At 41.5% G+C, this 12,774-nt stretch overlaps 1 protein-coding gene across 2 annotated transcripts in view; it reads right to left on the minus strand.

Annotated features, from left to right (window-relative positions):
• Positions 1–12,774, minus strand: part of LPP (LIM domain containing preferred translocation partner in lipoma) — a 618,364-nt gene that overhangs the window by 569,936 nt on the left and 35,654 nt on the right. The window lies entirely within an intron of this gene.

Below are 12,774 nucleotides of genomic sequence, written 5' to 3' on the forward strand. Positions count from 1 at the left end.
TTTTTAAGGGGATGAGATTTGATATACCGCCTTTTTGTGGTTACAAATAATATACACACTTATCCCCCTTTTACAAAGCTAGTGTAGCTTCGCAAAAAGGGAGGAGGGGTACAGGGGCAATGGAGGGTTAAGTGACTTGTCCAGAGTCACAAGGAGCTGCAGCGGGAATCGAACTCAGTTCCCCAGAATCAGAGTCTGCTGCTCTAACCACTAGGCTACTCCTCTGATAGAGTCTGACAGTGGGGCCTTTAACATGTTAGATGCCGTGTTTGTTTGTTTTTAAATATGTGCTGTCTCAGTGTTCATGATTATGTACGTTCCTGGGATGATTGGCTAGAGCGGTTTATAAATATTTTAAATAAATATTAGTGGTTAGCAAATGCACTTCCTAGAGCAGAATGCTATGGAAAAAAACAGAAAATCAGATTTGGAGATGGTTTTTATGTGGAGCTGTCAGAACAGAACAAGAGAAGACAACTGGGTGAACTCGATGGACAAATCGGTCAGCATCTCCCACCACTTACTATGTTAATTACACAACACAGAAAAGACAGAGGAATGGGAGTCACAGGATGACATATAAGTTTGTCACACACACACCATCACTGTAGGAATTATATTGCAGAGCTCAACATAAAAGAATTGTTTTACTGCTAAAAAAAAAAGAACAATTAATGATAGATTTATGACCACATCGGAAACTGCTCTCTCAGCTTTATCCATGTTATTCTTTCTGTCTCTAGTCCAGTTTAGGGTCCTACCACACCCTCCAGATGTAAGAGTTCAGCACTCAAACTATATAGACATGGGTCTATCAAAGAAGGATTTCTCTGCTCCCCAACTGAAAAGATCAGCTGGGATTATTGTGATATAAATGAGCCCAGAGGACAAGCTGTTTCAGCAACTCAGTGCAAACGTATCTAACCTGGGTTTATGCATGGCACTAAAACGCCTTCCTCATAACGTAAATGGAAATCCTGAAATCCTGCCTACAATCTTGACGGTCTGTCAGTATGGACTGTTGGTAGACGGCCATATAAAATTCTGGGTTGTGCAACTGGACACTGAAGTAGTGCAAAATCGACACTCAGTTCAGTGGAACGGGTAGGCGTGAATCACTTGTTTACTCTTTCCAAAAATACTAGGACTAGAGGGAACACTATGAAGCTACAAAGTAGTAAATTTAAAACAAACATGTAATTAAACTCTGGAATTCATTGCCAGAGAATACAGTAAAAGCAGTTGGCTTAGCGGGGTTTAAAGAAGGTCTGGATAGCTGCCTAAAAGAAAAGTCCATAAGCCAGTATTAAGATGGACTTGGGGGGGAAATCCACTGCTTATTTCTAGGATAAGCAGCATAAAATGTCTTGTACTGGGATCTTGCCAGGTACTTGTAACCTGGATTGGCCACTGTTGGAAACAGGATGCTGGGCTTGATGGACCTTCAGTCTGTCCCAGTATGGCAACACTTATGTTCTTATAAGAGTCTAATCAAAAACAGCATCAGCTCAGAGAACACAATCATCTGAGTATGGGATGCTGAGGAGTCCAATCAGGTGTTCAACATGGTCTATGGTCTACTGAGAATAGAAGCTTTTCATGCACAGGTTTGCCTTCCTCCCTAAGGACAAGAATGCGAGCTTCAGTGAGCTTGCACAGAGGAGTCCCCAGATGGAGGGCCACCCACTGTCAACAGCTTATGACACAAGTTCAAATGGCAACCTTCGACACTGAGAACTGCCTTGAAAGACAGCTTGCAGTATAATATCACTAGGATCCAGCTAGAACATTTGGGGGTAATTCTGTGCAGGTTACCTAAAATTAAGTGCATAAAATATATGAACATAAGTTTTCCAAGCTGTGACCAAGCCAGGTCACAAGGACCTGGCAGAAACCCAATCAGTAGCTACATTCCATAAGGAATTCCACAGAAAATAAGAACGTAAGTCGCCATACTGGGTCAGACCACTGGTCCATCTAGCCCAGCATCCAGTTTTCCAAACAGTACCCAAGCCAGGTCACAAGTACCTGGCAGAATCCCAAATAGTAGCAACATTCTACACGGAATTCCAAAGAATAACAAGATTCCAGAATACCAAAGAGTAGCAACATTCCATACAGAATCCCACAGAAAATAAGAACGTAAGTCGCCATACTGGGTCAGACCACTGGTCCATCTAGCCCAGCATCCAGTTTTCCAAACAGTACCCAAGCCAGGTCACAAATACCTGGCAGAATCCCAAATAGTAGCAACATTCTATACGGAATTCCAAAGAATAACAAGATTCCAGAATACCAAAGAGTAGCAACATTCCATACAGAATCCCACAGAAATAAGAACGTAAGTCGCCATACTGGGTCAGACCACTGGTCCATCTAGCCCAGCATCCAGTTTTCCAAACAGTACCCAAGCCAGGTCACAAGTACCTGGCAGAATCCCAAATAGTAGCAACATTCTATACGGAATTCCAAAGAATAACAAGATTCCAGAATACCAAAGAGTAGCAACATTCCATACAGAATCCCACAGAAAATAAGAACGTAAGTCGCCATACTGGGTCAGACCACTGGTCCATCTAGCCCAGCATCCAGTTTTCCAAACAGTACCCAAGCCAGGTCACAAGTACCTGGCAGAATCCCAAATAGTAGCAACATTCTATACGGAATTCCAAAGAATAACAAGATTCCAGAATACCAAAGAGTAGCAACATTCCATACAGAATCCCACAGAAAATAAGAACGTAAGTCGCCATACTGGGTCAGACCACTGGTCCATCTAGCCCAGCATCCAGTTTTCCAAACAGTACCCAAGCCAGGTCACAAGTACCTGGCAGAATCCCAAATAGGAGCAACATTCTATACGGAATTCCAAAGAATAACAAGATTCCAGAATACCAAAGAGTAGCAACATTCCATACAGAATCCCACAGAAAATAAGAACGTAAGTCGCCATACTGGGTCAGACCACTGGTCCATCTAGCCCAGCATCCAGTTTTCCAAACAGTACCCAAGCCAGGTCACAAGTACCTGGCAGAATCCCAAATAGTAGCAACATTCTATACGGAATTCCAAAGAATAACAAGATTCCAGAATACCAAAGAGCAGCAACATTCCATACAGAATCCCACAGAAAATAAGAACGTAAGTCGCCATACTGGGTCAGACCACTGGTCCATCTAGCCCAGCATCCAGTTTTCCAACAGTACCCAAGCCAGGTCACAAGTACCTGGCAGAATCCCAAATAGTAGCAACATTCTATACGGAATTCCAAAGAATAACAAGATTCCAGAATACCAAAGAGCAGCAACATTCCATACAGAATCCCACAGAAAATAAGAACGTAAGTCGCCATACTGGGTCAGACCACTGGTCCATCTAGCCCAGCATCCAGTTTTCCAAACAGTACCCAAGCCAGGTCACAAGTACCTGGCAGAATCCCAAATAGTAGCAACATTCTATACGGAATTCCAAAGAATAACAAGATTCCAGAATACCAAAGAGCAGCAACATTCCATACAGAATCCCACAGAAAATAAGAACGTAAGTCGCCATACTGGGTCAGACCACTGGTCCATCTAGCCCAGCATCCAGTTTTCCAAACAGTACCCAAGCCAGGTCACAGTACCTGGCAGAATCCCAAATAGTAGCAACATTCTATACGGAATTCCAAAGAATAACAAGATTCCAGAATACCAAAGAGCAGCAACATTCCATACAGAATCCCACAGAAAATAAGAACGTAAGTCGCCATACTGGGTCAGACCACTGGTCCATCTAGCCCAGCATCCAGTTTCCAAACAGTACCCAAGCCAGGTCACAAGTACCTGGCAGAATCCCAAATAGTAGCAACATTCTATACGGAATTCCAAAGAATAACAAGATTCCAGAATACCAAAGAGCAGCAACATTCCATACAGAATCCCACAGAAAATAAGAACGTAAGTCGCCATACTGGGTCAGACCACTGGTCCATCTAGCCCAGCATCCAGTTTTCCAAACAGTACCCAAGCCAGGTCACAAGTACCTGGCAGAATCCCAAATAGTAGCAACATTCTATACGGAATTCCAAAGAATAACAAGATTCCAGAATACCAAAGAGTAGCAACATTCCATACAGAATCCCACAGAAAATAAGAACGTAAGTCGCCATACTGGGTCAGACCACTGGTCCATCTAGCCCAGCATCCAGTTTTCCAAACAGTACCCAAGCCAGGTCACAAGTACCTGGCAGAATCCCAAATAGTAGCAACATTCTATACGGAATTCCAAAGAATAACAAGATTCCAGAATACCAAAGAGTAGCAACATTCCATACAGAATCCCACAGAAAATAAGAACGTAAGTCGCCATACTGGGTCAGACCACTGGTCCATCTAGCCCAGCATCCAGTTTTCCAAACAGTACCCAAGCCAGGTCACAAGTACCTGGCAGAATCCCAAATAGTAGCAACATTCTATACGGAATTCCAAAGAATAACAAGATTCCAGAATACCAAAGAGTAGCAACATTCCATACAGAATCCCACAGAAAATAAGAACGTAAGTCGCCATACTGGGTCAGACCACTGGTCCATCTAGCCCAGCATCCTGTTTTCCAAACAGTACCCAAGCCAGGTCACAAGTACCTGGCAGAAACCCAATTAGCAGCAACATTCCATGCTATGTGCAAATTCTATAACAGCAATTATGTATGCTTTAAGTGCTTAACTTGCGCCATGTCAAAGAGTGGAATAAATACTGATAGTATTCTATAACCTCAGTGCGTATGTGCTGAGCAAACCACTGGCCTGCCTATACCTCTCCCACATCCAACCCCCCCCCCCCCCCCTTTGCAGTTACGTGTTAAAGGCATTACACAACAAGGTTACAAAACCATGACCAAGTGTAGTTATACAGGTAAATGCAAATCAGCGCCAATTAACTTCAATTACAGCCAACTAATTGATCAATTAAGTTGCATGCGTAATTTGGCATCATTATAACCTGCGCATGCAATTTTGCTCTCTAAGTATAGCAAAATTAGAGAATAAGAGGGTGAGACAATCCTACGAGCAACAAAATGCACCTTGGTAGGTCACATCATTCCCAGCAGGAAATGTAAATATAGATGTTAAATACAGCAGGTATCGTCATGATTTTAGGAACTTTGGGTGACTGTATTTATCTGCGACGGTCTTGTCATCTTATTGTTTTTTTCAAATGAACTTTCTCTCTCTTATTATAATTCTTTTCTGGGGGTTTTGCAGCTGTATCGAGAGAAACAAGCAGCAGAAAAAGGTACACCGATAATGCATGCTGCAAGAAATCCACATTAAGCTCCGTCAAATGCCTAGGACACAGTACGCTAAGCTTCCCAACATACCCCCAGTCAGTCATTCACACTGAGAAGTGAAAATAAGACCATAGCCTGCCTCCTAGACACATTGAACAGCTTTGCTCCTCCTCTTTGTACTGTTAATTGTTTCCTCTCAATAAAGACTGGCCATTTACTAATTACAAGCTAATACTGCAGACTATGTGTAAAAATTTCACATTAATGGCAATTAACGTTAATGTTGACTGTTAACAAATGAACTCCAAACTGCCTACATTATTTCATGTTAACATTGTGCAGAAAGGGAGATAACTCTGCTTTCCAACATCTACTATAATAATTTGCACCTCCAATATTCTGAAGCTCTCGGTTCGTAATGTCTGAAGCCTTCCGATGACGTCACCGTGTTGCCAGGGAAACCGCCAATACTCACCCACCGGAAGTTCGTTCGTTCGTTCCCTCCCTCCGAGTTCCAGGGTCGTCGTCCGTCCCTCCCTCCTTCCCAGTTCCAGGGTCGCCCCTCCCTCCTTCCCTCGTCGTCCCTCCCTTCCAGGGAACTGGGAGGGGGACCCTGGAACTGGGAGGAGGAGGGAGGGAGGGGGACCCTTGAACTGGGAGGGGGGAGGGAGGGAAAGGAGAGGGAGGGGGAGGAAGGGGGGCATGCACCACCTGTAAAAAACAAAAAATCATTCATGGCAAAATGAGATTGCCTTGCTAGCACCCGTTTCATTTCTAACAGAAACAGGCCTTTTTCTCTAGTAAAGCTATAATTATCTTTGTTGTTATTAAAGCTGTATCAAAGATTTAATGGAGACACTGGTCCAATCAGCTAACACACGCAGTGCACAGGCTGTGGAAGAACATAGGTCCAACTGATCAGGTCACAAATATTTCAAGCGGGGACTGAAATCATCAGTCCACAATGCCTATATCCAAGCTACCTAAGCATTTAATAGCACAGCTGTGCAAAACTTTTATAACAACGAAAGTGAGAATTGTGACCTCTGCATACAGGCTGCTTGCGTCTAAGTTTACCCACATGTCAGATGGGCAATTTTATAAAGTAACAGACCATTTCTGATTTCTGTGCATAACGCACTTCTTTACCCATGAGAATGCCTTTGAAAATTGCTGTAAAAAGACATTTCTGCTATTCCACAGCACTGAAAGCACTCAGCTTTCAATCATAAACCCCAACCATATACCGGTGATGTGTGCAGAAATGCTTTTACGTACACCAAATTACGGATTAACACTTTCTAACTAGAAAGACACCCAGAAAAAACAAACAATTTGGTCAGATTTCTTATCTATGAATGAGATGTCCCCCTCTCATACCCCCCCAGCCTTCACCAGTCTCTCTCATATCCCTTCCAACCTTCACCCAAATCCTTGTGCCAGTTCATCATTGCACCCCGATGCCCAAGATTTGTTGAGTCCAGATGTATAGCCTTGGCATTCACTCCCAGACGTAGAGGGCTGCCAATGAGTCAGGTTTTCAGACCATCCCTAATGAATACAGAGCAAAGAGATTTGCATACAATGGATGTAATGAACATGCTTGAGAGAGATCTGCATGCCTAATATGTGACTCATGGTCTGCATGCTTTCCCCACTTGTTTTCATCTGGTTATGCCTCTGATTTATCGTTCAGCTCAAAAAGGGTAGTAACAACATCATTGGTCCTCATTCTGATTACCTACTCTTAATTTTTTATCCAAAACTTGTGTGTCTATGAAATAGACCAGTTGAGCACTAGACCCATTGGCTTAAGGCACCTTGGCATGACTATAGTTTTCTTTAGTTCTTCTGTTTATCACCCAAAATGTATCTACTGGTCAAGTTCCCTTGAATTGAAAGACAGCTGTAATTGAACCAGTCAAAATGAAATCTCAATGCAGCCAACCCGACCACTTAGAGACTTCTTTCTAAACTGACTGAAAAGGTGATCCACTGCCAATTGGCTGAGCACACCGAAAAAGTGTTTGTACTACATCCACATTAATCCGGTTACAGGACCGGACACAGTACAGAGACTTATGACATCATTGTTTAGTAAGGTTCATCAAATGTTAGATAGAGGCTGTGTGGCAGTAGTTTTAACATTTGACGGGCACTAGCAGGGTAATTCCCCTTCCCCCCCCCCCCCGAGTTGCAGACCCCCCCCTCCGTGGCTCCCTTCCGAGTTCCAGACCTGTCCTCTCCCTCCCTCCCTCCGTCCGTCAGTGAGGCGGTTGCGAGTTTGTGTGAGTAAAGTTTGGAGCGCTGTTACTGTGGAAGTCGTGCGTTGTGTGTTGCCCGGCGCGCTCTCTGCGTCATCGCGTGTTGAGGCGAGGGCGGAGGTACACTGACTGGAGGCCCGCCCCTGCCCTCTACGTCATCGCGTTTAGACGCGAGGGCGGAGCTACAGTGACTGCAGCCTGCAGGCCAAACCGGATATCTCGGGCACCTCAAGTTTCCGGCTTGAGGCTTCAATGGAACGTTGGAGGTGCCTTTTATATATATAGATAGGGGTCATTAGTCAGGCCGAGATGTGGTGGGGGGGGGCTGGTTGGGAGGCGGGGATTGTGCTGGGCAGACTTATATGGTCTGTGCCGTGAAAATGACAGATACAAATCAAGGTAAGGTATACACAAAAAGTAGCACATATGAGTTTATCTTGTTGGGTACAAATCAAGGTAAGGTATACACAAAAAGTAGCACATATGAGTTTATCTTGTTGGGCAGACTGGATGGACCATGCAGGTCTTTTTCTGCCGTCATCTATGTTACTATGTTACTATGTTACTTAAGTGGCAGTGTTGTGCAAAGTACTAGATCAAAGTACTTAAGTAAAAATAAATGTATATTTTAAAACTTAAGTAAAAGTCCAGTGAACAACACATTAAAAATTCACTTAAGTAAAACAGTTATTGCCTAATATAATACTTTTTGAGTAAAAAATAAAAAGTACCACAACTTAAAGCAATGATTGTTAATGTTTTTATTCCAACAATTTTATTGGTACAATTCAATCTATTTAGCTTCTAGTAAAACCAAATTTTGAACGTGACTGTCACTCATATGAGTGCACTTGGAGTCATTAATCCAGCACAGTTAAAAAGGTGTTTGCACTAGCAGGAAGTGGATTGTTCTGTCTGATAAAAAAATTCCTTCAATTCAGGCCAGGCTGCAATATTACTGATGTCTTCTGACTGGGTTTGCAGGTATTGATCAAGAGAATCTCTGAAACACTTGACAGACTTATAGCAAAGAATGCTTTTACCATCATCATTGTCATAAGTGCATAAGTATCGCCATACTGGGAAAGACCAAAGGTCCATCGAGCCCAGCATCCTGTTTCCAACAGTGGCCAATCCAGATCACAAATACCTGGCTAGATCCCAAAAAAGTACAAAACATTTTATACCGCTTATCCCAGAAATCGTGGATTTTCCCCAAGTCCATTTAATAACGATCGATGGACTTTTCCTTTAGGAAGCCGTCCAAACCTTTTTTAAACTCCACTAAGCTAACCGCCTTTACCACATTCTCTGGCAACAAATTCCAGAGTTTGATTACACGTTGAGTGAAGAAACATTTTCTCCGATTCGTTTTAAATTTACTACATTGTAGCTTCATCGCATGCCCCCATAGTCCTAGTATTTTTGGAAAGCGTGAACAGACGCTTCACATATACCCGTTCAACTCCACTCATTATTTTATAGACCTCTATCATATCTCCCCTCAGCCGCCTTTTCTCCAAGCTGAAGAGCCCTATCCGCTTTAGCTTTTCCTCATAGGGAAGTCGTCCCATCCCCTTTATCATTTTCATCGCCCTTCTCTGCACCTTTTCTAATTCCACTATATCTTTTTTGAGATACGGCAACCAGAATTGAACACAATATTCCTGCACTCCTTAATCACACAATGGCATATATTTACACAAATCCTTATGTGTACCAGCACACATATATGTATGTGTACATGGCTGTATAGGTTTGTGTGTTCATGTGCACTCATGCATGAACATTTTCTGCTGTTTATGCATTCCAGAGTACATATCTGTCATGAATTAGACCTCTATCATATCTCCCCTCAGCCGCCTTTTCTCCAAGCTGAAGAGCCCTAGCCGCTTTAGCCTTTCCTCATTATCATTTGCATTAGAAGTAGTGATACCTAATTCATCACTTGTCATGCTGTCCAAATACAGAGAAGGCTTTCACAAAGTCAGAATCATTGTCTGTTCTTTTTCTAACAATTCTTGGTCTGATGGCAAAGTCTGTTTGAATATCTTCAAGAACGGATACAAGAACATCAAATGTGTGTAAACCCTTCAATCTTCTTAAGGTCAAACAAGAGGCTTCCTCTCTATCAGTTCACCAAGAATTGCAACCAGCTTCAGCTTCATCTCTACTTCAAAGAAACCAAATTCATTGTTGATCTGTTTGGCTGCAGACCAGTAAAAAGTTCAACAAACACAGGCAACTGTACTGTTCTCGTAGGCTCTATTCCCTCAGCAGCAAAATTTAAGATGAGTAATGATGAGGTTTGAAATAGCAAAATCCTGTTCTAGGTTTTGCTGTTGTACTTGGTTTACTGAGGACTCCCCATTTACATCTCGCTTCCGTTTTTCCCTTTTAAATCATCAGATGTATCGGAGTAAAAGTAGTAAAAACTGGTGAAATTATTACTTCAGTAAAAGTAACAAATGTTATCCTGAACTTCTTTAAAGCAACAAAAAACTTTGACTTAAGTACAGTAACTAGTTACATTTACTTAGTTACTATACAACACTGTTAACTGGTTCACATCCTTACTAACTATTCTTTTTTGGTCAAGGCCACTTCGTCTTCAATCTTTGGACTGTGGGTCCCACAGGGATCAATTCTTTCACCTCTCTTACTTACTTATTTATTGCATTTGTATCCCACATTTTCCCACCTATTTGCGGGCTCAGTGTGGCTTACAATACATTGTGAATGATGGAAATACAATTTGTTACAGTACGATTATGGGTTACATTGTGAAGAGTTAGGGGAAGACAAAGTCAAAATATCATTTGGGGAATAGAACAATGGAATGTAACAATGGGGAAATGATAGGGTGAAAAACAATAGCAAGAGAACATTAGGGTAAAACAATTTTATCTGTGGTAGAGTTTTAAGTGTGGTGAAAATATGGGGAAAGAGAATTCAGAAGAGAGTGTATTGATGCATCCTATTAGTGTGTATGGACTTCATGTGTTTTGATCCTTGTGATAAATTTTCTCAAAGAGATGAGTCTTCTATAGTTTGCGGAAGTCGGTTAATTCGTAGATCATTTTCAGGTTGCGTGGTAGGTTGGTTAACATATTCCTCAGCCCATCAACTATCATTATCCAGGATTTTGGTATCAGGTTTTTATTTTGATGCAGATGGTGATAAATCAAAAGGAAATATAAAATATTAATAGAATAATACTGCTTGCCCTCAGTGGCAAGTTGGCTTTCTACTCATCAATTAAAATTAAATCCATCTAAGCCAACTATGCGCTGGCTTACTGGCCAAAACGATTCCATTTTTATTTAATTCTTATATACAGACTCTCTCGCTTAAGTATCTTGGGGTTATTTATTTATTTGCAGTATTTGTATCCCCCATTTTCCCACACAGCTCAATGTGGCTTACAAGACACCGTATTGGTGAACACCAAGTACGGCAGGTGTTTAACAAATACAATTAGAAATAAGATCAGGGAAGGTAGGGACAAGTGGGTAAAATAAGTGACAAAGAAGTAAGAAATAGCAATGTCCTTTGAACTCAATGCAGAGTCGAGCCAGCTAAGCAGAAGCAGTAGGGTAGGCCTTGCAAAATAGATGGGTCTTTAAATTTGGTCTGAATTCTAGATGGTCATGTATCGTTGTTATAATTGTTTCAGAACTTTCCTTCACAGCTCAAATTGCTCATGTTGTAAAGTCTGGTTTTTCTAACTGTCAACTTTCTGTAGTTTGTAGATATTTTTATAACAACACCCTTTTATACTGTTACATGCATTTTTTATTTATCTACATTAGACTACTGCAACATAGTCTATGCAGGGCTCCCACTATCTCAGTTAAAGCATCTTCAGACAATGCGAAATACGACTGGTCATTCTCTACACCACGCACGCAGGTTTGATCACATACAGTCCATTATTCTTTCACCTCCATTGGCTTCTAATCTCATTTCACATGTGGCTTAAAATTCTTTGTTAGCCTTCAGGGTTCTTCAGGGGGGGGGGTTCTCCTAGCTATTTGACATCAGCTGTTATCCGTTATGCTCCTTCACGTAGTTTAAGATCTCTCGATGACCTCTGGTTGGTTCTCCCTTCACCAACCATCGCCCGCTTGAAATCTACAAGGTAGTGTGCATTTATATTTCTTGTTCCATCATGTTGAAATAATATTCTTCTGCAGTTAGGAGCAGAAATGTATACTAAAGTTTTTAAGGTAATGCTTAAAACTCACTTGGCCGTTGAGAATCTTTTATTCATGTCTTCTCTTTGTATGGACGGAGTCACTTTCCTATTGAAACTGTAGCTCCTTTTCAGTTTCCATTTTCATTTTATTTTAATGTATTTGTTAGCCAGTTTGATCTCTGAGCTAGCAACTGTGGTATATCAAGTGCAAATGAACTGTAAGTACCTCAGCGTCCCTCTGAATCTGGCCACCACTTTATCACACTATATCACTACCTTGGGATAATCAGGCATGATCACCCCATAGTCAAATTCCATTTCTATAAAGTTTTCATCGGTTGCTTTTGAATTCCTGTCTGTACACATATAACAAACTACAAAAAATGTCACAGCCTGCAAAATCAAATACAGGTACAGCGACTGCATCAATCAATATGGCCTCTCAAAAAATATATATATATAGATTTTGATTGCAAAAAATAGACTCAAGCCGGGGGGGGGGGTGGAAATTAAATTTCCTGCAATCCTACAGGTGTTAAAACAAATCTGTGAAAACCAATTAACTATTGTCAAAACAGCTTGCAATTCTGAACACAGCCTAGTATTACCAAATCCTATGAGCAGCTAATAGAATCAGACAAGTTATATCCACAATAGAATGGACTCTAGATCTATTCCTTATGAGGAATTAGATAAAAGGTGTGTTTTCGATTCTTCCTTTATTTCTACTTAATTTTTTAGTCATTTTCAGCACACTTTTCTCATTCATAGTCCTTTGCGATGAAAAGCCCCAGTCTTGGCTCTCAGCCTTACTAATCCATATAGCTGCTCTGCTGTATACAAGGAAAGGTGGTGAAGTGAACAAAATTAAAATTACTTCCTTCCTTCGGGTGATGGGACATCAAGGTCTGAACCAGAAACAAGAGGCCCTGCAACACAGATTCTCTGTCAAGTAATTGGACAATCCACTTCCCAATGGCTCCCCATACATAAGGCTTGGTTGGCCAACATTATACAACTTCCTGCTTCAATTTCAGTTTG

The sequence above is a fragment of the Microcaecilia unicolor genome, chromosome 10 (genome assembly GCF_901765095.1).
Source record: "Microcaecilia unicolor chromosome 10, aMicUni1.1, whole genome shotgun sequence".
Lineage (NCBI taxonomy): Eukaryota > Metazoa > Chordata > Amphibia > Gymnophiona > Siphonopidae > Microcaecilia > Microcaecilia unicolor.